The sequence below is a fragment of the Phoenix dactylifera genome, chromosome 1, assembly GCF_009389715.1.
Source record: "Phoenix dactylifera cultivar Barhee BC4 chromosome 1, palm_55x_up_171113_PBpolish2nd_filt_p, whole genome shotgun sequence".
NCBI lineage: Eukaryota > Viridiplantae > Streptophyta > Magnoliopsida > Arecales > Arecaceae > Phoenix > Phoenix dactylifera.
In genome coordinates this window covers 33,652,704-33,675,245 of record NC_052392.1, presented here as the reverse complement: position 1 = coordinate 33,675,245, position 22,542 = coordinate 33,652,704, and the positions used below count along the sequence as shown (strand labels likewise).

Here is a 22,542-nt window from a genome sequence, read left to right as displayed (position 1 = left end):
AAACCATTAAGATTAATTAATATAAGGATAATTGAGTAGAAGACAAGGGATTCTTTAGGATAGAATGATTGTTATGCCAAAGAATCAAGACATATGATATTTAGAGAGAGTTTACTTTATAGAAACTTTTTACAGAAAATTTAGGAGTTATTAAAATATTGGAGATCTCTTTTTGATCATGGTTGTGCTCCATGTAAGCTCAATAGCTGCAAGAAACCGATTACAAACGACCACGTCATCAACTACTAAAGGCCACATTTCCTATTTAACTTTCAATTACGGCCCGTTTGGTTCGCGGGAAGCTTTTTCTTTCCTAGAAATATGATTTCTGGAAAACAAATTTTTTGAAAAAGAATACCTAGGAAAGTACTTTTGGCATGTTTGGTTGACAATGGATAAGTGACAAATTTCCAAAATGCTTATGTTTGATTGGCGATCTACTTTTTTGGAAAAATTATGTATAATTCCTATTATGCCCTTAATAAAAATTAGGTCTTTAATGCCTCTTTAATGCTTCTTTAATGTTGAAGGATCTTTTTAGAAAAAAAATAAAAATAAAGTGATCCTGCCCTATGAAAAAGTAACTTTTTCATGTTTCTCATGGAAAAGACTTTCCATGAAATGTAGGAATTATATTTCTATAAGAATACAACTTTTTTATCTATCTTATTTGAAAACCTCAACTAAAAAAAAAATATCTTTATTACTTTTCTGTTGACCATACACTACTCTCTTTTTTTTTTTTCCTTCCGCGAACATGAGCGCTTAGTTTGTAGAACTACTTCCCACCGCCACCGCGATCTCTTCCTCCTCCCACGGCTACCACCAGCCCACCTCCCTCGAAGAGGTCCGAAGCCTCTGGATCGGCGACATCCAGTACTGGGTCGACGAGAACCATCTCCACGGCTGCTTCGCCCGCACCGGCGAGGTACTCCTCCCCTTTCAAACCCCTCTTTTCCTCTAGCTTTCCAGTATTTATTTTCGTGATGGATTTTCGGGCTTTATCTTAATACCCCAAAGTTTCCGATAGGGTTTGTGCACCACTTGATGAACAGCGATTAAAAAGAAAACCCAAGGGAAAAGAATTTGGGCAATGGATCGTATGGACTGTTAAAAAAATTATTCTAGTTACCAGCAAGCAAACAGTGTTAAGAAAATGGTGTCGGTGATCAAAAGATGTTGAAGCTAATTGGAGACAAAAAATCCTTCTTGATGTGTCTATGGTCCTTTAATTTTCCATCAACTTTAAGCAATTGTTTCATAATGTCAAGATCATTAGATTCAAGATTTCAAAATGTGGCCTGGTACGCTGGCGGTCATGGTACAGCTCGGATTTGGCTACTCAGGCGGGTGCCTGTGCAGTTAAAAAATATACAAGAATAATAGGTTAATGATAATGATAAAAAAAAAATATAAATACAAATAATTTTGTAGGAAGCATGCAAGAAAAAAAATCTAAAGGAGTTAGATGGCCAATATCCGGGGCGCTCATGTGACTTGTCTGCATACAAATTTGGGCTCGACCATTTGTGGGGTGGTTAAGAGGCTGCATATATGTGTGGCAACATAGCTTGCTTTGTCGAATAATGATTAATGAATTTTGTTAGCTGCCATTTCAAGTAGATTTGGTTAAGACATCAATGCAGTTGGTACAGACCACTTGTTGAAGAATCAAAACATCCAAGCTTGCATGTCTTTTGTTATTTTAAAGTTACCATCGATGTCCTAAAGCATGAAGTAGACATGTAGAAGTTAAGTGACTGTTTAGATGCTAGGATCTAGTCATGTTGCACGTAATTTGGACAAAGAGAAAGGGGTAAAAGAAAGAGAATTGGAAAGATGAAATGGGAAAAAATAGTGGAAAATTGAAAACCTATGTTTTAACAGACTAAAATACTCTTTCTATAAGAAAATCCTCAAGTCAATATCAATAAAGCTCCATTCTCTTATTGAAGAGTGTTTCTTTTTTTACTGTGACTGCAAATAGTGGTGGAAATTCTGTAAGGCGAGACCCATTCAGAAGCATTTGGTGTACTAAAATCCAGGAATTCCATTTCTAAGTTTTGTTGGTAAGTAGCTTTAGGTGGCTTAAGTAGGATGGGAAAATGAACATGGGGCCAGCTACTACGCCATGGGAAGGGACTTTATTTTTTGAGACGTCAAATCATGCTGGTTGTGGTTAGTTAGGCAAGTGGGATACATAGGTTACCTGTATTAGAAGTTGCTCATTTCCTTAAGAACAAATAGACCTTTTAGTCAAGTGTAATCCAAACCTATGAAGGCTTAAGCGAGCTGACATATATAGCATTATATATGGTCTAAGTGGATATGGACCTATTTAAGCATTCGTTTGAGCAAAGATCTCCCTAATAGGCCTACAATCTAAGTAGGGTAGCCAGCCAAACTGCTTGTCCAATTGGTGCCATGCTGATTTTTCAAGCTCTATTACCCTCCAAAATTAGATGCTAATATTATCAGTTTGGATAAACTTTATTCCCGTGAAGCAAGTACTTCAATAGCAACATTTAGACACTAAATTAGGAGCGAAGAATATGTAAATGGCCTAATGTACATGCCAATTTTGGCTAAAAAGTTTCAAAAGAAGTTGATCAAAACTCTCTTTCTCTCTCTCTCTATATATATCAATATATATGTGTATATGTGTATCTATATATTACTTCCTCTCTATCTATCTATGTATAGAGGTGGACTTCACTCCGGTTGGCTGGATTTAGCACTGGATCTAGTCAGCCTTATAGCCATAGGATGTGCATTGAAGCAATGGAAAAGGCTGCCATCCTTATCGTTCCTTTCCTCTTCATTATAATCTGATTTGAGGGAAAGAAAAAATAAAAAGGTGAAAAGGTCTTGTCGGACAAGTTGAGGAGACAACATTGTACCCCTTTGTCTCTCCTCTCTCTTTCTCCCTCCATCTCCTAACTCTTTCCTTTCAAATCTGTTATCAAAATTTTTTTCCCACCGCTCTCCTGTTCTCTCCTTCCTTCTTCTTTTCCCACCCAGCTCACACGAGAATATCCATTCACACAAGAACGTCCATGCCTTTTCCCTGCTTTACCTTCCACTTTTGGACGAAAAGGCCCTAGCTTATAGGTGCAATGTGTAACCTTTCCTATAGATGTGAACAAATTTTGAGTACCTAGGTCTATTCAATCCTCTCTATGGAAAATAATCTGTCACTTGGTTAAACTTCCTAAGTAATCGTGGGCTCTTTTCTAGCTCTATGGCCGATGTTTGACACATACCTTAGACTGTATGCAATCATGGAAAAGAAAAATCCCATGCATTAATCCGATAAAAGTTTACAATTACAAAATGCAAATGTCTTTGAGGGCATACACTACTATAACAAAGACTACTCTGCAGCAGTTTCTTCCTCTTTCTATTTTTTTGAATTTCCTTAGTAAGTTAAATTGTCCATGAATAGAGGAAAGAAGAAAAGGAAAAGAAAGATTTTAAATGGTCTATGTGGCTAGTCCGAGATAGATAAAGAATTGGTGGCTGATTGCTCCAGTGATGGGTGATACTGGTGATAGTGTTTGTTGAAGAAGCTGGGAGGTCAAGGCTTACATCTTTTAAATTTTTTGTTTTGCTGTATGATCATTATATTTGGATTGGAAGCCTTTGTTCTTTATGTATAGATGAAAGTAGTCTTGGTTGTTTTGTGTTTGTGACCAACCATTTGTTTGTTCAGTAAGCATTTGGAAGAATTTTATAACTAGTATTCCCTCTTTGGACAGGCTTGAAAAGCTTATATGCTTATTGCTTGGACCATTTACTTATCTCATTTTTTGCCTATGGTCAAACTTACTACTTTACTGCTATAAAATTATTCGTCAAAAGTATCAAAATTATCCCTTCGTTACCACAAATTATCCAGTCTAACATGCCTAAGTTACCAATCATCAAAACAAGAACCATCAGTATGTGACATTAAAGTTACTAGTCCACTACTAAAGATTTACCAATCAACAATGCAAAAAGTTACTCATACCCAATAAAAAAAGTTACCATGATACAAAAATCACTTAGGAGCGAGAACTAGAGATGTGGAAATTTTAACATATTAGTGATCCTGATCAGTGACAAGAAATTAATTTTAAAATATTTTAAAGTTTATTGTTCACTTGCATCCTTGATTACCTTGTTGCTAGATTGAGTGTCATGGCCAGGCCACATGGAGACATTCACTTTTTTTTTAAAATAAAAGAAATGATGCTTGATGCATAAATCTAAGAAAGATTGTTGGTTATTAATCTGATTGGTGTGGCAAGTGGAGTCCTCTCAGAAACTACAAAACATGAGATCTTGGATGACAATGAAAATCTTAGATCTACGTGCAGTTACTTGTTTTGATACCAGCTGTGCTAACATAATGACGATGGAAAACATTAAAAGAATTGAGTTGAAAACATATAATTTACCTTAAAAAGGTTAAAAATGACGTGTGAGTTAAAGTTAGATGTTTAATGCTGCTTAAAGAAATTCTTAGTAAAATAACAAGAGAGAAAAAATTGATGAGTGGCTTTTCCAAGTGTGAGTTCTGTCTTGGTTTTATCCTTATTTAGGGGCTGTTCAGATGCCGGAAGATCTTATCAGGCTATAAGATCTTGTCAAGAATTTTAGTTCATGATTACGTTGAGAAGAGTTTTGCTGTGGTCAGGGCAGCCCAGCGACATCAAATCCCTATGTTCTGGAGATAAGTCACCTCATGAAAAAGATATCTTCTCTAAAATTGGGGATTAGTTGTTCCACCAGATGGCTCGATGCCTCCTACTTGTCTTCTCCTTTTTCTTTCTTAAGCTTCAAACTGACCTCCAGCATATTATGTAGTTCCCGCTGGAAGATCTTATCAAATCAGTAAGATCTTCTGGCATCCAAACAGACCCTGACTGATTATATTCTTTACAAACCATGCCAAGGATAGTTTAGGTCGCGCATTTAGATGTTATTTTGGTGATTCTTACCTACACCTTCCTCATAGTGATTATTGTGTCAGCTTGTTGTAGTGCTTTGTGGGATTGTACTGATTTTGTGGTGCCAAAACAACTACAAAATGAAGATATGTGGATTTATAGAATATCATTTTATAGGGTTCAAAATCTATGAACACCTTTGAAGAGGCGAGCATTCATTTAGTCTCCCCTGAACTGTTTTGTAGGCTATAATCAGAAAGCAGGTGTTAGGTGCCCGTTGTTTCTAATTCTAAGTGTCACTTTATTTTTCATCTATAATGAGACGGCGGATGCAGAAAAAATTGTTCTTTTTTATCTTCATGTTTTCAGAGTGCAATGCTGAATCACATTCAGAATGACAAATCAAGTCTATGTCCATGTTTAGCACCATCTATAAGATTCCTAAATCCCTTTTTTAGATTAGCATTGGGGGTTGGAGTTTGATCTCTATCTACCGTGTTTTCATTTTCTGGCCAACCATTTTACAGTACCCATCTGGTGCGTGGCAAGCAAATCCTAGTCAATGGGCTGGTGCTTATTATGGTTATGGTTATGATGCATATGCATATGGGGATGTTCAAGATCCATCTTTATATGCCTATGGTGCTTACGCTGGATATGGACAGTATCCTCAACAGGCAAGAATTTAGTTAAATGTATTTAGACTTTTACTGAAAGTTACTATGTTTGTTTGTCGGAGTTTAATGTTTTCTTCTGTGTATATGTGGTCATGTGTTTTACCTTACTAGATTGCTAGGATTTCTTACGGATGCTGTGCTTGAACATCTTATTTGATTTTCAAATGCTATATTTCGACGTTTTCTAAAGATCTCTCTAATTGTATAGCTATTTTGAAACTTATACTTCAAGTTGAATATGAAACTAAATGCTGATAGAATGCAAATATTGTGGAAATAGTCGTAGAAGATTAAATTGATATTCCATATGGTACCAGAATGTTTTGCTCGCTCCCACTGGGACTTGCATTGATGCCTTTGTCACAGAATAGTGCTTCATTCTTGTTCTAAGGTGTTGCACCAGCATATAGTTTTCATAACTTTCCAATATGTACCATCTATGAAAGCTGTTCATGTCATACAAGGTGCAGGATCAGATTTGATGTAGGCATTGTTGCTGTTAATCAGTATCGATCAGGTTATCTCCAGCAGAATACCAAGGTCGACATAAGGTGAACCCCAAACTTGATCTATAAAAGGGAATTTGGGTTGGCTTGTTGATGTTATTCAAGTTGGAAATGCTAATTGTTGCCAGGTCTGTGATAAAACTTAAGAGGAAAGAAAGAGACCTAAAGATATATAAAATGGACTGGTATGAGGATCCGAATAAAAGAAAGTAATCAATTCTAAGATCAGTAAGTTTTGTATAATGCAAGTAATGCAAGTATGATAAGCTCCAGTAGATATCATCCTTGATGCTGTAGCAAATTTAATTTACAGAAATTTAGATTCACACACGGGTTTAAGACTAGAAGAGTGTGCTAAAGATTTTCAAGTTTAGGGCCAGAAAACTGCCCAGGGTTGGCAATTATTTCAACTGTCATTTTACGATTTTTGATTTCATTTAGAATTCCTATGTCTAGGTGCAGTTAGGGCTTGTAAAGTCTAAAATGAAAAATTCTATTATTCATAGTTCCTTGACTATGGGGATGCAGTCTGAGGTCAAGATTGTGCGGTTGCTTAAAATTATGTTCAAATAAATCAGTGACTCTTTAGATTGGTTGAGAGTCCAGATAACTTATTCATAGAAAGGAAATTTTCCAAGGAGAACGTGTGGAGACTAGAATATTGGGACCAACTTGTGCAAGTCAACAAGATAGAGCGCCTTGCATGTACAAAGGGTTCTTTAGCAGTTTTGCTTGGGTAAAATGAACAAATGATGAGGGTATCTAACAATACAAGCTAGGAATTTAGGGAGTAAGAGATGGCAACAAATCTTTTTATTACATGTTTACCAGCTTAAATACACTAACTATTTAACAAAATTTAAAGCTAGAAGCCTATTTCATGTAGATTAATGGTGCCTACATTTTAGATTTGGATTACTTGCCCACCTTAACATTTTTGGCTTTTTTCGTGCTTTTAGGTTGAAGGTGTACCAGATATGACATCAATGGTAGGTGCAGTACCAAATGGGGAGCAAGGGGAAGACACCTAATCCATTGGCCATACCAGAAGTCGACGAGTATGTTGTTAAATTAGTCCCTGCTCCCAATCTTTTGCTAGGATATTTGTTTCTCTTGTTCACGCCTGATAGCATTTTTGTTATATTAGGTTGAACACTGCATACCTTGCTGTTCATGGAAATGCTATGTTGGAAAGGCCCTTGTGGATGAAGACCTCAGCACTGTTGCAGCCAGCTTAGCTTCAGATATTAGCTGCCGTATTGATACTGTTTTTCAGTACTGCTTTTGCATTTCTCCATTTGTTCCCACCTTTGTAGGTTACACACTGAAAATAGCTGTAGAGAGACGAAATAGTTTTCCTGTCAAAGAAAATTCATATTGTTGGATCCAAGATTTTTGACTAGATGGATTATAGAAGGTTATATATTTCTGCAATTCTAAATTTTGATGTTGGTGCATTTATAGTTCGGTCTGCATTAACAGAAATGTAGATTATGAACTCAGTTTGTCCCATTTTCTGAGATAGACTAACCTCTGCAGTGGTGACACCAGAATGCTGACTGACTAATACTTACAACCTAGCTCTGTATATTTCACTCCAGTTTTCCTCTTGCAGCTAGTCAGGAAATGCCTTTCAACTTATTGCAGACTGCTCAACTAATGCGGATATTCTTTTTACTTCAATTTCTCTGTGTTTTCTGTTTTTTCTTTTTCTTTTTTTTCTTTTTTCTCTTTTTTTGGTTGCTTTCAGTGTTTACCATTTACAGGTGAGTGGCATATTGATAGATCGCTTATTCCAAGGTAAAGGCCATGTCATCAGGTCCTATTAGTAGTAAGTAGATGTTAGGGGTTGAAACGAGCCGAACCAGGGTCAAACCGGGCCTAGCTCTAGCTTGGCTCGTTTCATTTTGAGCTAAGCTGGAGCTGTCCTTGAATAGCCTGTTTAATAGATTTAAGAACAATAAAGTTGTAATTTTTACATGCAAAACCCAAAATGGAGTTAGATAAAGCAGCAAGACCATCAAGCGATCGATTGTCATTAGAGGCACTTCAGCACTCCAGGGCTTCTGTCTGTGATGTTCAATTGCCTTGCACCAATCACATATTGAAAACTCTACAAAGCCATCATATGCACTTGTTTTCCATAAATATTTATCATCTCTTTTAACTTCTCAAGCGCATCTCTCTTTTCATTGTTGAGGTCTACAACCATCTAATTTCAAGTTTAACAGACTCAAAATCGCCAAAATCTGTTAGTAGATCCCCTTGAAGAAGGGGAATTCAACACCTAAATGTTATATGGTGAGAATCTATTATCATTCTCACCAAAAAAAAAAAAGAATCTATTATCATTCGAGTCTCCATGTATATATTTTGAAGCCATAATACTGATTTTATTTCAAACTTGAGTTCAAATATGTTATATTCTCCATACTCTGTTAATTTATAATAAATCGTTATAAAAAAAATTATTCGTATAAATAATTAAAGTAATATATAATATATATAAATTGTGATTTTGTTGATGTGGAATAAGAAATTTTTGTATTTTAATGTATGTATTTAATGTATTCGGAAATATTAGAGCGGGATCTATTTTTTGGAGGAATATAAGTTAAAGCAAGAATAAGAATATTTTTAGTGGAATATCTTTTACGGTTCTTGAAAAGGCAGCTATCTAATAGACCGAGAGAAAAGAAATTTGACTCATTAAATTAGTATTTCAAGCAAATTTAAGTTGTGTTAAAGCGAGCTAAGCCTAGTTCTAACTTGGTTTGTTTCTTCAACCGAGTGAGATGAACTCGAGCTAGGTTTTGTGCCAGACTTCAGCTAGCTTGCGAATAGCTTGCTTGTTTGTCAGCTCCTGCAGCACTAAAAAAAAGTACCTCGTTCGTTTTCCCCATCTCTCTCTCCCTCTTCTCAGAACTGTTCAAATGCCTTCCGTTGCCCATTGGTACAATGGAGAAATGCTATGAGAATTAGTTCCCCACCTCCCTCGTTTCCGCTTCACATTTGAAAGTGATCAGCAGTTTTCTATTAGAAATGCCTTCTTCGATCTTGGCAATGGACAAGCACTGCAGTTAAAACTGAGGTTCCTTTCCTCGGCTCTGGACTCTTGCACTTTTTCCTAATGAGCCTACCTCAAAAATACCCTAGGCTATATTTCTACTTCCAATTCAAATAGCATACTGTCTTTGAGAATAGATTTTATCAACCTAATATTGTGCAATCTTGAGAAACCTTAGATGATGCCTCTCTACCATCTGTATTAAACCTCTTCCAAACGTCAAACTCAAAGACAACAGTAACCTCTTGAAGGCGCCACCCATGCACCTCCCTGTTTCATTTGATTAAATTGCTTTCTCCATAGCTTCATTTGATGACATTGAAATGAAAACAAACAGAGCCAGATCCCTAGTAGTGATATCTTACAGCTATTCTTGAACTTATACATACATATCATCAACAAATGTGGGAGATATTAGTCTGGAGGAAATCACCCCATGCCACTTGAGGCAAAGGGCAGAGGTTCGATGCCCAAGGATGACAAACCTTCCTTTCGAGTTCTTGTTTATTAGTAGGACGAGCCCTCCCACAAGTAGGGTTGGAACTGGATCAGGAAAGAAGGGTGAACAATTCAGAGCTCTTGCCATATAACTCAATGCCAATGCAAACACCACATTACCTATCCATTTATGACACTCCAGTTTAGCTATATTTTAAGGGCTTAGCCAAAAGATAGCATTGCTACATTATACTCCACAGTCATCTATATGTGGCTTTATGCAAGCCACTTAAATCATCAGTGACCCCCTGGATCGGTGAAGAAGAAGAAGAAGAAGAACTCGTCCATCCAAATAAACACCGGAATAGAAACCCAACATAACTAATAATCCAGTATGTCAAACCTAAGGGTGGCTGACAATGAGGAACTTCAAAAGAATTATTAGCCATGAAGGGCTTCGAGATTATAGTGGGTTTTGATCGACACATTTAACCTGTAATCTTCTAGGTTATGGTCATTGACATATATTATGACCATATAATGCAACTGTCTGGGGGATGAGGAAAAAAATCTGTGGAACAAAAATAACGTATAGAAATGCAGGAAGAGAAAAGTAAACCAAAAAACAAATGATAATGTAAATCAATATATCTTGACAATGATCCATCAGAAAATGTCGATGTGCATCCATAACAACACCATCTACCTAAACCACCAGGCCTGAATTTCTAAATCAAGACTATCAGCTGTTGGTAAGCAAGTGAAGCAAAGATCATTCTGTGTAACCCAAGATATGTAGTCAAGCAGCTATCAATGCATTAGAAAATTAATGTCTAGGTTCTAGTTTAACCCTAATTAGTACTACTTTCACATCTAAGTCAGTAGATGGTGCGGACACGAATACTGGACTGATTATTTTGCGGGATTATGGTCGTCGCAGGAAGACGGTCCAGCCACTCTCATTGTGGCTGGATTGATTGATGTTTTCTTTTATTATTATTTATTTTGATAGGATTAGTTTGCATATTGTCTTGTGAGGACCTCTTTCGAATTGTTTTTTTTATCGGGACTTATTTGTTATTTGGTGGCCCTATATATATATAGGGCATGCATTTGTTATTTTTTTAATGAATTAATGAATGAAAAATTAGTCTTCTTCCTCCTCCTCCTCTTCTCCTCTTCCCTTCTTCTTCCCCTTTTCCTCTCCTCTTTCTCTCTGTATTTCAATCCGTACTTCCGTCCTGCATCAGCTTTGGTATCAGAGCAGGGCTGACTTTGCCTCTGTTGCTGAAGTCGAAGGATCCGGTTTATGGACGGACCCCCGCCGATTCCTTTTCGGCCTTTTCCTCACCTGTATTTTGCTAGATCATTTGCACCGCAAACGCCGGAACGCACGGAAGGTCGTCGCACGGCACGCATCCCGAAGAAGAAGGGGCACTCCATTTCTTCCGTATTTTCTTCCCTATTCATCACCTCACCCGCTGTGAAGAAAAAAGAGGTGGAACCCTCCCGTCGGTCGGCTGCTACCCGGCGTCGATCCACAGAGCTCCTTCGCAAGACGCCGTCGCCGCCTTCATTTCCCTCCGCCGCTGCCTCCGACGCTCTCTCCCTTTCTTGGCCGTCCTCCCCTGTCGGATCTCACGCAGAGAAGGAAGGCTCGGTCGCTGGAAACCCCCAAGGCAGCCCGGGAGGCAAATAAGCCGGCCTCCTATCACTGTGAAAGCATCATCCGCCGCCACCGTTTCGCCGCGCCGCCGATTTACTTTCGATCGCCGCCGATTCGCCTTCGGTCGCCGCCGTGCTTCCCGGAAGTCTCGAAAGCAATTTGCTGCCACCGACCGTGGCCGGATCCAAGTGAAGGACGTCGCCGCCCCGATCACTGCCGCACCAGCACCCGCTCCACCGGCGCAACGTCTTCCCGCACCCACCGCCGCAAAATCAGGCGAGATCCGGCGGAAGCGGACGGTCGGTCGAAGGTGGAAGACGATCTACAGTACGGGTAAGGTCTGTACCCGTTAGCCCGTTAACCCATTATCCATTAACCCGAGTCATTTCAAAAAAAAAAAAAAAAAAAAAAAAAAACATTGCGGGTCGGACTGTCCTAGTGGGTTGAGTTTGTTAACCCGATAACCCGACAACCCGACTTGAGTTTAAAAAAAAAAAAAAAAAAAAAAAAAAAAAACTGGTTGACGCACGTGACGCGTAAGTCGCGCACGTGTGGGAGGTTTCCTCTTTCCTTTTTTTTATTTCCCGATTCCCTGGTTTCATTTTCTTCTTCTCTTCCGACCACCGTCCCCCGTCAACCCCACACCACTTCCTCTCCGCCGTCGACACCTCCGCCCACCGCCACCGCTGCCGCCGTCAATTCTTCCGCGTCACCACATCTCCCGTTTCTTTCCTCTACCATAGTTGTGTCACTCCGCCGGCATTCATCGGCCCGGCCGAATCCACCACCACCACCGTTTTCCGCCCTCCCACCACCGTCAACTTCGGCCTTCCACTGCTGTCAGCGCTCCCCGCTCGCTCCTCACCGCCGCTGCCACGCCTGCTGCTGCACCCCTGCGCTGCGCGCTGCCCCTGCACCTCTTACTGCCGCTCGCCGCTGCTAAGTTGCTGCCGCGCCGCCGTGCCGCCGGGTTGTTCCCACCGCCGCGCCGCCGCGTTGCCGTCGCCGCCGTCGACTGCTGCACCACCACTGTCGGCTCTGACAGTCATCACCGCAGACAGCTCTAATTGTCCTGCATCAGCTCCTCCCTGCCAACAGTTGCTCCGACCACCACCACCGGACCTTGCACCGCCGTGACCTTCCTCCCAGCACCATCTCAACTGGAACATCTTCGGCAAGTACAGGTCTCAATCAGCTCTGGTAAAACTCTGTTTCCCCTCCCCGCCGGTTAAATCTGTTAATTTAAGTTGGCATCAATTGTCAAATTTTGTGCTTGGTGATTAAGTTCCATATATTCTAACACATGCAACCACATACATCCACAAGACAACCAGAAACCCTAGTAGTCACATTTCCTTAATATTAACTGGGGAGCTAATTCAAATCGAGGAGACATATGTGGCTCCGTGACACCTTGCATAGTTCGATAACTTGGTACTACTTGTTTGCAGCTACTTGTTAGCCTGCGTATTTTATTAATTTTCAGTTTGCAATAACTATTTGCTAGGGAGTAGTTTTAGTTTATATTGAGCATTTACTTTGCAATTGTGAATTCATTTCATGCATTAGGTCTACTTAGGAACCTTTATAGTTGGTCGGCTCATACATTTGGTCATTCATTTTATGCATCTACGTAGTGGTCGTGTCGCATCTCATCTTGAGTTTCCCCTAGACATGGATTCCAAAATTGAAGCCCTATTAAAAGCTATCCACGACACTAATGGTCAAGTCCAAAATACAAATGCCCAAGTCCAAGCAAACAACGCCCAAATTCATGACCTAACCACAATGTCCACCCAGGTTAATGCTCGACTCGATTCAATTGAGGCTTCACTACAAAGGGTTATTGAATCCCAAAAGGTTAGTACTCCCCATTTACCGGATCTTGATGAGGACGATACCCTAGAACAAATCCTAGAACAACAAGGTTCGGTTCGGCGGGGCAACTTTGATCATAGGTCTGTTCCAAGTCACCATTATGCCTACCCTCGCCCTAGAGGACCTGGCCCCATTCCTCCTGTTGATAGAGGTCACCGACATACGTAGAATCTAGAGAGCCTCGTGACCCTGATGAAGATGTAATGCGAGGCATTAGGATTGAAGCCCCCACTTTCGATGGTCGTCTTGATCCGAAGGTCTTCTCCGATTGGCTACACGAAATGGATCACTTCTTTGAGTGGTACAATCTGTCGGAAGAGAAAAAGGTCCGATTCGCTAGAATGAAACTCCTTGGTCGGGCTAAGTTGTTTTGGCAAAACACCGAACAACTGTTAGCCAGGAGACATCAACCTGCTATTACCGATTGGGTAGAGATGAAAGAAAAATTAAAAGAAAAATATCTTCCATTAAGTTATCAATCTGACCTCCTAGATCGATGGAACAATTTACGACAAGGTAGCCGCACAGCTACTGATTACATCGCCCAATTTGATGAATTTATGATGCGAAGTAATATAGCTGAAGATGAACGTATGATCTTAAGCCGGTTTCGACGAGGCCTAAATGATGAGCTTAGGAAAGAACTTGTCCTTCGTGAAGTGGCCACCGTAGACCAAGCATATACATTTGTGCAAAACTACGAACAATTCTCCAAATCTGTGTTTGCTAGGCGCCCTGACACCAGGCGTGTTTCCACTAGTGCCCAACCATCTGGACCCAAAACCCCAGTCAGTTCTGTCCCACCTAAGCCCTTTTCTTCTCCTCCTATCCAAAATCGAGATATTAAAGGCAAAGGAATTTTAGGTGAACCTCCAAAACCAAGCTCACGAATTCAGTGCTTTAAATGCCAAGGGTTTGGTCATGTTGCCTCCCAATGTGCAAATCCGACCCTAGTTATTGACACACATGAACAGAAGGATGACATAGATAATTTGGAGGAACAAATTTATGAGCCTAATTTAGATGATATTCAAGATGTCGAAGATGACCCCGAGGACGATTCACACACTTTAGGTTGTATCCGACCTACTCCCCAGATAATTGCCCACGAACCTGACCGATCCACTGTGAATGTAGTAAGGTGTGCAATTACCCAGCCTAAAGAGACTGATGACTGGAGACGAACCTCAATTTTCCACACTTACATTAAATGCGGCGAAAAAGACTGTAAAGTTATCATTGATAGCGGGAGCTGCATTAATGCGATATCTTCCAGCATTGTCGCCCGTTTGGGTCTGACTCCTGTGTCCCAACCTCACTCTTATAAGGTCTCCTGGATCGACACGTCGTCCATTCACATTAAGGAACGGTGTCTTGTACCTATTCAAATCCTCTCTTATAAAGACACTGTCTGGTGTGACGTACTCCCAATGGACGTAGGTCATCTGATATTAGGTAGGCCTTGGTTGTTCGATCTCGATGTCACCATCTACGGTCGAACTAACTCTTGCTCCTTTGTATTCCAGGGTAAAAAGATTAAGCTTAATCCTTTACGGCCCAAAACGCTAAATAAGAGTACAGACAAGAGTAAATCAAAGGGGAAAGAACTGCATATCCTTAACCCCACGGAATTTGAGAGGAACGTCTTTAAGGACTCTCCGGTGTTTGCCCTGCTAGTTAAAGAACTTCAGCCACATCTTAAAAGCACATTATCGGCTGAATCCCTCGCTATTCTCGAGGAGTTCAAAGAAGTTTTTCCGGAAGACCTTCCAGATCATTTACCCCCTTTGCGTGATATTCAGCACGCCATTGACCTAGTCCCGGGAGCTACCCTTCCTAACCTGCCCCATTATCGGATGAACCCTTCTGATCATGCAGAGCTCCTAAAGCAAATTAACGAGCTTCTACAAAAGGGATTTATTCGAGAGAGTCTAAGTCCTTGTGCCGTACCTGCCCTTCTTACTCCAAAAAAAGATGGGACTTGGCGAATGTGTGTAGACAGTCGGGCTATTAATAGAATCACGGTCAAATACCGTTTTCCTATTCCCCGGCTCGACGATATGCTGGATATGATGGCAGGTGCCTCGATTTTCTCCAAGATTGACTTAAAAAGTGGCTACCATCAAATCCGGATTTGTCCAGGAGATGAATGGAAGACAGCCTTCAAGACAAAAGATGGCCTCTATGAGTGGCTGGTAATGCCTTTCGGCCTCTCAAACGCTCCAAGTACATTTATGCGAGTGATGACTCAAGTACTCCGACCTTTTATGGGCAAATTTTTAGTCGTGTACTTTGACGATATCCTTATTTATAGTCAAACTAAGGAGCAACATTTAGGCCATTTAAGGCAAGTTTGTACGACTTTACGCAACGAGAGCCTCTATGCTAACCTTAAGAAGTGTTCATTTTTCACTACTCATGTAAACTTCTTAGGGTATATAGTCTCCTCTGAAGGTTTATCTGCTGATCCTGCGAAAATCACCGCAATTGTTGAATGGCCTGAACCTAAGAATATTACTGACATCCGTAGTTTTCACGGCCTGGCCACATTTTACCGTCGTTTCATTAAGGGCTTCAGTACACTTATGTCACCTATCACTGATTGTCTTAAGCGAGGTGATTTTCAGTGGACACGCGCAGCCGCTAAAGCATTTAATGACATTAAGAGAAAAATGACGGAAGCGCCAGTTATGCGACTCCCTGATTTTAACAAAGTTTTTGAGGTGGAATGTGATGCATCTGGCTTAGGAATAGGTGGTGTGCTTAGTCAAGAACGTCATCCTATAGCCTATTTTAGTGAAAAGCTGAATGAGGCTAGACAAAGATATTCCACCTATGACAAGGAATTTTATGCCATAGTCCAGGCCCTACGATATTGGCGACATTATCTCCTTCCTAATGAATTTGTTCTCTATTCTGACCATGAGGCACTTCGTTTTCTTAATTCCCAGAAAAAACTTAATCATCGACATGCCAAGTGGGTTCAGTTCCTCCAGGATTACACTTTTGTCCTCAAGCATATGTCCGGTGCTGCGAACAAAGCTGCTGATGCGTTAAGTCGTCGAGTAACTCTGTTGTCCGCCATGTCTGTTTCCATCACCGGTTTTGATAGACTTAAGCTTGATTACTTGTCTTGCCCAGATTTTGGCCAACTCTATAATGCCCTTGCTGATGGACTAGGTCCTTTGATTGATGGTGTTTATCTACAAGACGGGTACTTGTTTAAAGCTTCCAAGCTCTGCATTCCGCGCACTTCCGTGCGCGATTTCTTGATATGGGAAGTACATGCCGGTGGTCTCTCTGGACATTTTGGCCGTGATAAGACCATAGAAGAAGTTGAACGTCAATTTTTTTGGCCAAGTTTGAAACGGGATGTTGCTAAAATTGTGGGACAGTGTCGCACGTGTCAACTAGCTAAGCATAAAAAACAAAATACTGGCCTATACACTCCGTTACCTGTCCCAGATCGCCCTTGGCTTGACCTTAGTATCGACTTCGTACTCGGCCTTCCTCGCACATTTCGGAAACATGACTCCATTTTTGTGGTTGTGGATCGTTTTTCTAAAATGGCCCACTTCCTTCCTTGTTCCAAAACTTCTGATGCCTCTCGAGTAGCCAAGATATTTTTTGATGAGATTGTTAAGTTATACGGTTTACCAAAAACCATTGTCTCCGATAGGGATGTCCGTTTCATGAGCTATTTTTGGAAAACCTTGTGGCATCTGGTTGGCACCAAACTTAAATTTTCTACGGCTTATCATCCTCAAACCGATGGCCAAACCGAAGTCGTCAACCGAAGTCTAGGTAACCTTCTGCGTAGTCTAGTCGGGGATCACAATCGTAATTGGGATTCTATTCTGCCTGTCGCCCAATTTGCATATAATTCGTCAGTCAATAGATCTATCGGGATGAGTCCATTCGAAGTGGTCCATGGTTATAAAGCTCGCAAACCTGTAGATCTCCTACCTATGTCCCCCCATATTCGCATTTCTGAGTCTGCACATGCATATGCACAGCACATTCATAATCTGCATCAGGAAATTAGCAAGCGCATTCATATGAGTAATGCTCAATATAAGCTACAAGCTGATTCTCATAAGCGAGATAAATCATTTCAAACTGGGGATTATGTGATGATACGTATTCGGCCTGAGCGGTTTCCATCTGGAACCGTCAAGAAACTGCAGGCTCGTAGTGCTGGGCCCTTTCGGGTATTGCAACGCGTGGGTACTAATGCTTACGTTCTTGATCTTCCCTCTGATTTTGGTATTAGCTCCACTTTTAATATTGAGGATTTGGTTGCTTACAAGGGCCCCCTTTCTATTCCTACTGATCCTTTCGCTCCGCCATCACTTGAGCTTGATGATACTCCTCTTCTTGATTCCATCCCATCCCCGACCAATCTAGCTTTACCACCAGCACAAAAAGAACATATTGATGCCATTTTAGATGAGCAGACTGTTTCTACCAGTGATGGGGGTGTTCAGCATTTTCTGGTTCGTTGGCGAGGACGTCCGGAGTCTGATACTACATGGATTACCCGTGCGGAGTTACAGCGCATTGACCCAGATCTTTTGGAGTACTACCAGAGTCATTCGTCGGGGTCGACTTCTTCTTACCCGGGGGGAGTTGGTGCGGACACGAATACTGGACTGATTATTTTGCGGGATTATGGTCGTCGCAGGAAGACGGTCCAGCCACTCTCATTGTGGCTGGATTGATTGATGTTTTCTTTTATTATTATTTATTTTGATAGGATTAGTTTGCATATTGTCTTGTGAGGACCTCTTTCGAATTGTTTTTTTTATTGGGACTTATTTGTTATTTGGTGGCCCTATATATATATAGGGCATGCATTTGTTATTTTTTTAATGAATTAATGAATGAAAAATTGGTCTTCTTCCTCCTCCTCCTCTTCTCCTCTTCCCTTCTTCTTCCCCTTTTCCTCTCCTCTTTCTCTCTGTATTTCAATCCGTACTTCCGTCCTGCATCAGTAGAGGTAGATAACACAAGTTCAAATTGATCATGTTCTTACATGCCGTGATCGAAAAATTAAAACAATCATCATATTAGCATTGCATGTGATGAATTAAAAGTCAAAATTTTATGTAAGAGTTTCGCTAAGGGAAAAAAGCTTCTTTAGTTTAAGATGCAACATAATCTAATAGGCTAATGAAACAAAGAATAGGAAATGATAAATATTAGGTTATCCCGCTATATAGAAGGATACAATGATGCCAATTGTATTGCTGATTCAAAGGACTTAAAGTCTACTACCGGATATGTATTTATATTTAGTGGAGCTATTATCGCATAGAAATCAACTAAGCAAACTTGTATCTCGAGTTCTTCTATGGAAGCTGAGATGATTGCATTTGATAATACAAGACAATATGCTGAATGGCTTAAAAATTTATTAACAGATATTCCGCTTGTAGAGAAGCTAATTTCTGAAGGGTCCATCATTGTGATAATCAAGCGGCTATAGTTAAAGCTAAGTGGAAGCACTCCAATGAACCTAAGAGGTACCTACATTTGAGATTGAATACATTGAGGTACCTTCGAAAATATGGAGCAATAGTATCGGAGTATGTAAGGTGTGCTAGGAATATAACAAATCCACTAACTAAAGGACTTGCGAGAAGGCAAGTTATAAAATTAATGAAGGGATTGGGACTAAAGTCCATTAATTGATCATCCAACAATGGCAACCCAACCTTACTGATTGGACATCTCAAGAAGAAGGTTCAATAGGTACTTATAAATTGTTCTAGAATGACAGGAGAAACACTATATAATTTAGAGATAATCGCTCCAAAGTTCTATTTTGGTAAAAGTGCTTTTTAATGCAATGGTAAGAGAAAGGATAATGATCCTTAATTGATCGGTAGCTAGTTGTGTTGGGTGTTAATCTGTTGCAGACACCCTTGAAGGACTCACCTATGTGAGTGTGGTTGTGGGGCCACAAACTATGAAATTAAGCTATCTCTAGAGCACTTATGAAACCAAGATACTAGGGCAAGGCTAAAAAGCGTTAACCCAAATGGACCCAACAATAGCTAGTACTATGTATATGGCATATGAAATTTGTATTAAAGAGCCTAGTTATGGATTGTACAAATGGAACATGTCAACACAAAGTTAAGGCTCAAACCTGCAAAATACCTTTACCTATTATGTAGTATTTCTAATCCAAATGCATTTTGTACGTGTTATATGATTTCCAAATTTTGAATTATATAAGGGGTTGTTGGTTTAGTAATAATACATAATTCAAAATTTTGGATTTTTAGAAGAGCCACACATTAGATATTTAACTAAATATAAATCTATTTAAATATACATCCTTATCTTAGATTCTCAAATAACTTAGTTTTCTAAATAGATAAGATTTATTTTTTATCTTTGTTTCTCTTTCCTCTATTAAAATTATGTGGATATGCCTCAATTTGTTTTGCACACAGTATCTTAAAAGAAGCATGAAGAGATGCTATCTCTTCTCACAAGAAATCCCGAATGGATGTTTTTCAAACGAACACCTCAGAAAACTTCCATAATGAAAAGACGTATTTTCACAAAAAGATGCACTGATCTGATGGTGATTCTAAGGGACACAACGATTGATGAACAAATAGATCATATAAGGGATGCATCCAATAAAAGGATGCCTAAGCATCTAATTATACGTACCCTTTTACATCTACATATAGAGAAGAGGATTGTACTTTCTATCTACATTTGAACTCACCGAATTAGAGAAATGAATTGAGAGAGAAAATTGAGCACTAAGTAAGCGAACTCAAGTGTATTTATTAAGTATTTGAGAAGAGGATTACGTCCATATAAAAAAAGGATAGAGATAGAGAGAGACAACTTCTACTTATTTTGCTGATTTTCAATGCAATTGGATTTGGCTAGTTCATGTTCGGCCTTGTTTCGCCTTCATTAGAGGGCACTTCAAGGAAAACATAAAGTAACTCATTGTATCTTGGGAGTAAATTTCCATCGACTGTTTGCACCTAGGCAAAATGAATTCGACTGAATGCCTTCCATAGCATGCCTCAAACCAGATAACATTAAAACTTAGTTTATTTATTCAGTGTCTGTAAAAAGCAATTAATTTAATAATCAAGATAAAACAATAACATTAGATTAAGAGATTTACAACATTTTATTAGAAAGATCTCCAACAATTTTAGAGTATAATTTTGTTTTATTTATTATTGTGCATATGACATCCATTAGGATTTTAATTGCTTTAGCTTCTATCTTTATACTTAAAATTTTCCGAATGGATATGAAAACAACATTCCTTAATGGCGATTTTCAGGAAGAAGTTTACATAGAATAACCGGAAGGCTCTATAGTACCTGGACAAGAGTATAAAGTTTGTAAACTACTTAAATTCTTATATGGGCTAAACCAATCACCAAAACGATAGCATGAGAAGTTTGATTCAGTTTCTATCTTATGGTTTCTCGAAAAGTGAGGTTGATAAATATGACTATACAAAGATAAATTGTGATTCATGCATTATTATGTGTATTTATTTACTGATATTTTAATTTTTGGAACCAACATAGAAATTATTAATGTTACTAAATCTTTCCTATCTAGTAATTTTGACATGAAGGATTTAGGAGCAGGAGATGTAATCTTAGGAACTAAATTGAAAAGAAGACCACAAGGGATCACCATTACACAATCACACTATATAGAGAAAATGTGAAAGAAATTTGATAAGTTTGATTCCGAACCCCGAGAAACACCTTTTAACTTTAGTATAAAATTGAGTAAATAAAAGGTAAACCAGTGGCACAGTTAAAGTACTCAAATTATTATTTTATTGATGCAGGTTATGAATTGCACTAGACTAGATATTGCTTATGCAATAGGAAGACTTAGTAGATATACTAGTTGTCCTAATGCACAACACTGGAAAGCACTTGATAGATTACTTAGATATTTAAAATTCATTTCCTCATATGGTATTATACTGGTAGAGCCTCTATCGCTTGAAAATTAGTCAAGCAAACTTGTACATCGAGATCTTCTATGGAAGCTGAGATGATTGCATTTGATAGTACTGGACAACATCTAGAATAACTTAAAAGTCTACTAATAGATATTGCATTTATGGAGAAGCTGAGATGATTGCATTTGATAATACTGGACAACATCTAGAATAACTTAAAAGTCTACTAATAGATATTGCATTTATGGAGAAGCCAATTCTTGCTGTGTCCACACATGGGGACAAGGCTACTGCTAAAGCTAAGCGAAAGCACTCCAATGATCCTGAGAGGCATATATGTTTAAGACCGAAGACATTAAGTTACATTCAAAAATATGGAGCAATAGCATTGGAGTATGTAAGGTCTACTAGAAATATAACCGTGTGAACCCAGCCTTTTGAGTGGGCAAAAATTTAATGATGGCTTCGTGGACCATCACATGAACCTCCTCCCTCCCCCTCCCCCCAAAGTTGTACCTTGGTTGGGTGATCAAAACTGGCAACATTGTGAAAGAAAAGGGAAAGAAGAACCCCCAGCCAGAAATTAGGTGCAGAAGACTTGTCCATGAGGGATGTCGAGCGTGGACTTGCCATCTTGTGGACCGTGACTATCGGAGCCTTCCCTCCTTTCCATTTCCATTGATCCTCTATGCTAGTATTCAATCTCCCATCGCCATTTCTTCCCCTAGCCCCACGATCATAATGAACCACTTCTTCCCTTTCTCTCTCCCTCTCTTCTCCTCTTCCTCCATATTTATCTTTCTTTGTTTTATCCACTTCGAGCTCATTGTGCCCCATCTCCGCTAGATTCATTGTCGCTGCCTCATCGGAGCAAGGTAATAGCTTCAGCCTTCTCCCTCATCTTCTTCTCCCCCACCCACTCTAAGAAAATTGACATTTAGTAGCAGCCGAGACCGCGACTAAAAGTTTCAAAAGCCGCCACTAAATATATGTTGTGGTAGCAAGTAGTGACTACCACACTGGTTACTGAAAGTCATGTCACTAAAACAATTAGTGGCCAAAACAACGACTACCACTAAAAAGAGCTCTTTTGTGGCGGATGGATTTTAGGCACTAAAAGGTCAAGATTTAGTGGCAGCCTATAGTGGCTCCCACAAAAGAACTTTTTAGCAGTGACCATGATGTGGTCATAGAAGGATGCTTTTTGTGGCTTCTGCAAGTGACCACCACTAAAAGGTATTTTGTTAGTGGCAGCTAAGTAATAGTCACTAAAGAGTGATATTTTAATGGCGGCCACATGTTGGTCACTAAACGATTATTTTTTTGCAACACTCATTAGCGGTTACTACTAATAGCTTCTTTAGTGGAGGCTTTCTGGGGCCACTAAAAGAGCACCATGCT

At 39.6% G+C, this 22,542-nt stretch overlaps 1 long non-coding RNA gene across 2 annotated transcripts; it reads left to right on the top strand.

Moving 5' to 3' along the window:
* Nucleotides 1-750: 750 nt before the first annotated feature.
* On the top strand, nt 751-7,558 carry LOC103710943. Of its 2 annotated transcripts, XR_001879674.3 has the most exons (4): nt 751-928; nt 6,082-6,162; nt 7,077-7,175; nt 7,265-7,558. It is a non-coding gene; the product is annotated as an uncharacterized LOC103710943 (long non-coding RNA). The 2 variants fall into 2 exon arrangements; XR_003386456.2 differs by lacking the exon at nt 6,082-6,162.
* The last annotated feature ends 14,984 nt before the right edge of the window (nt 7,559-22,542 follow it).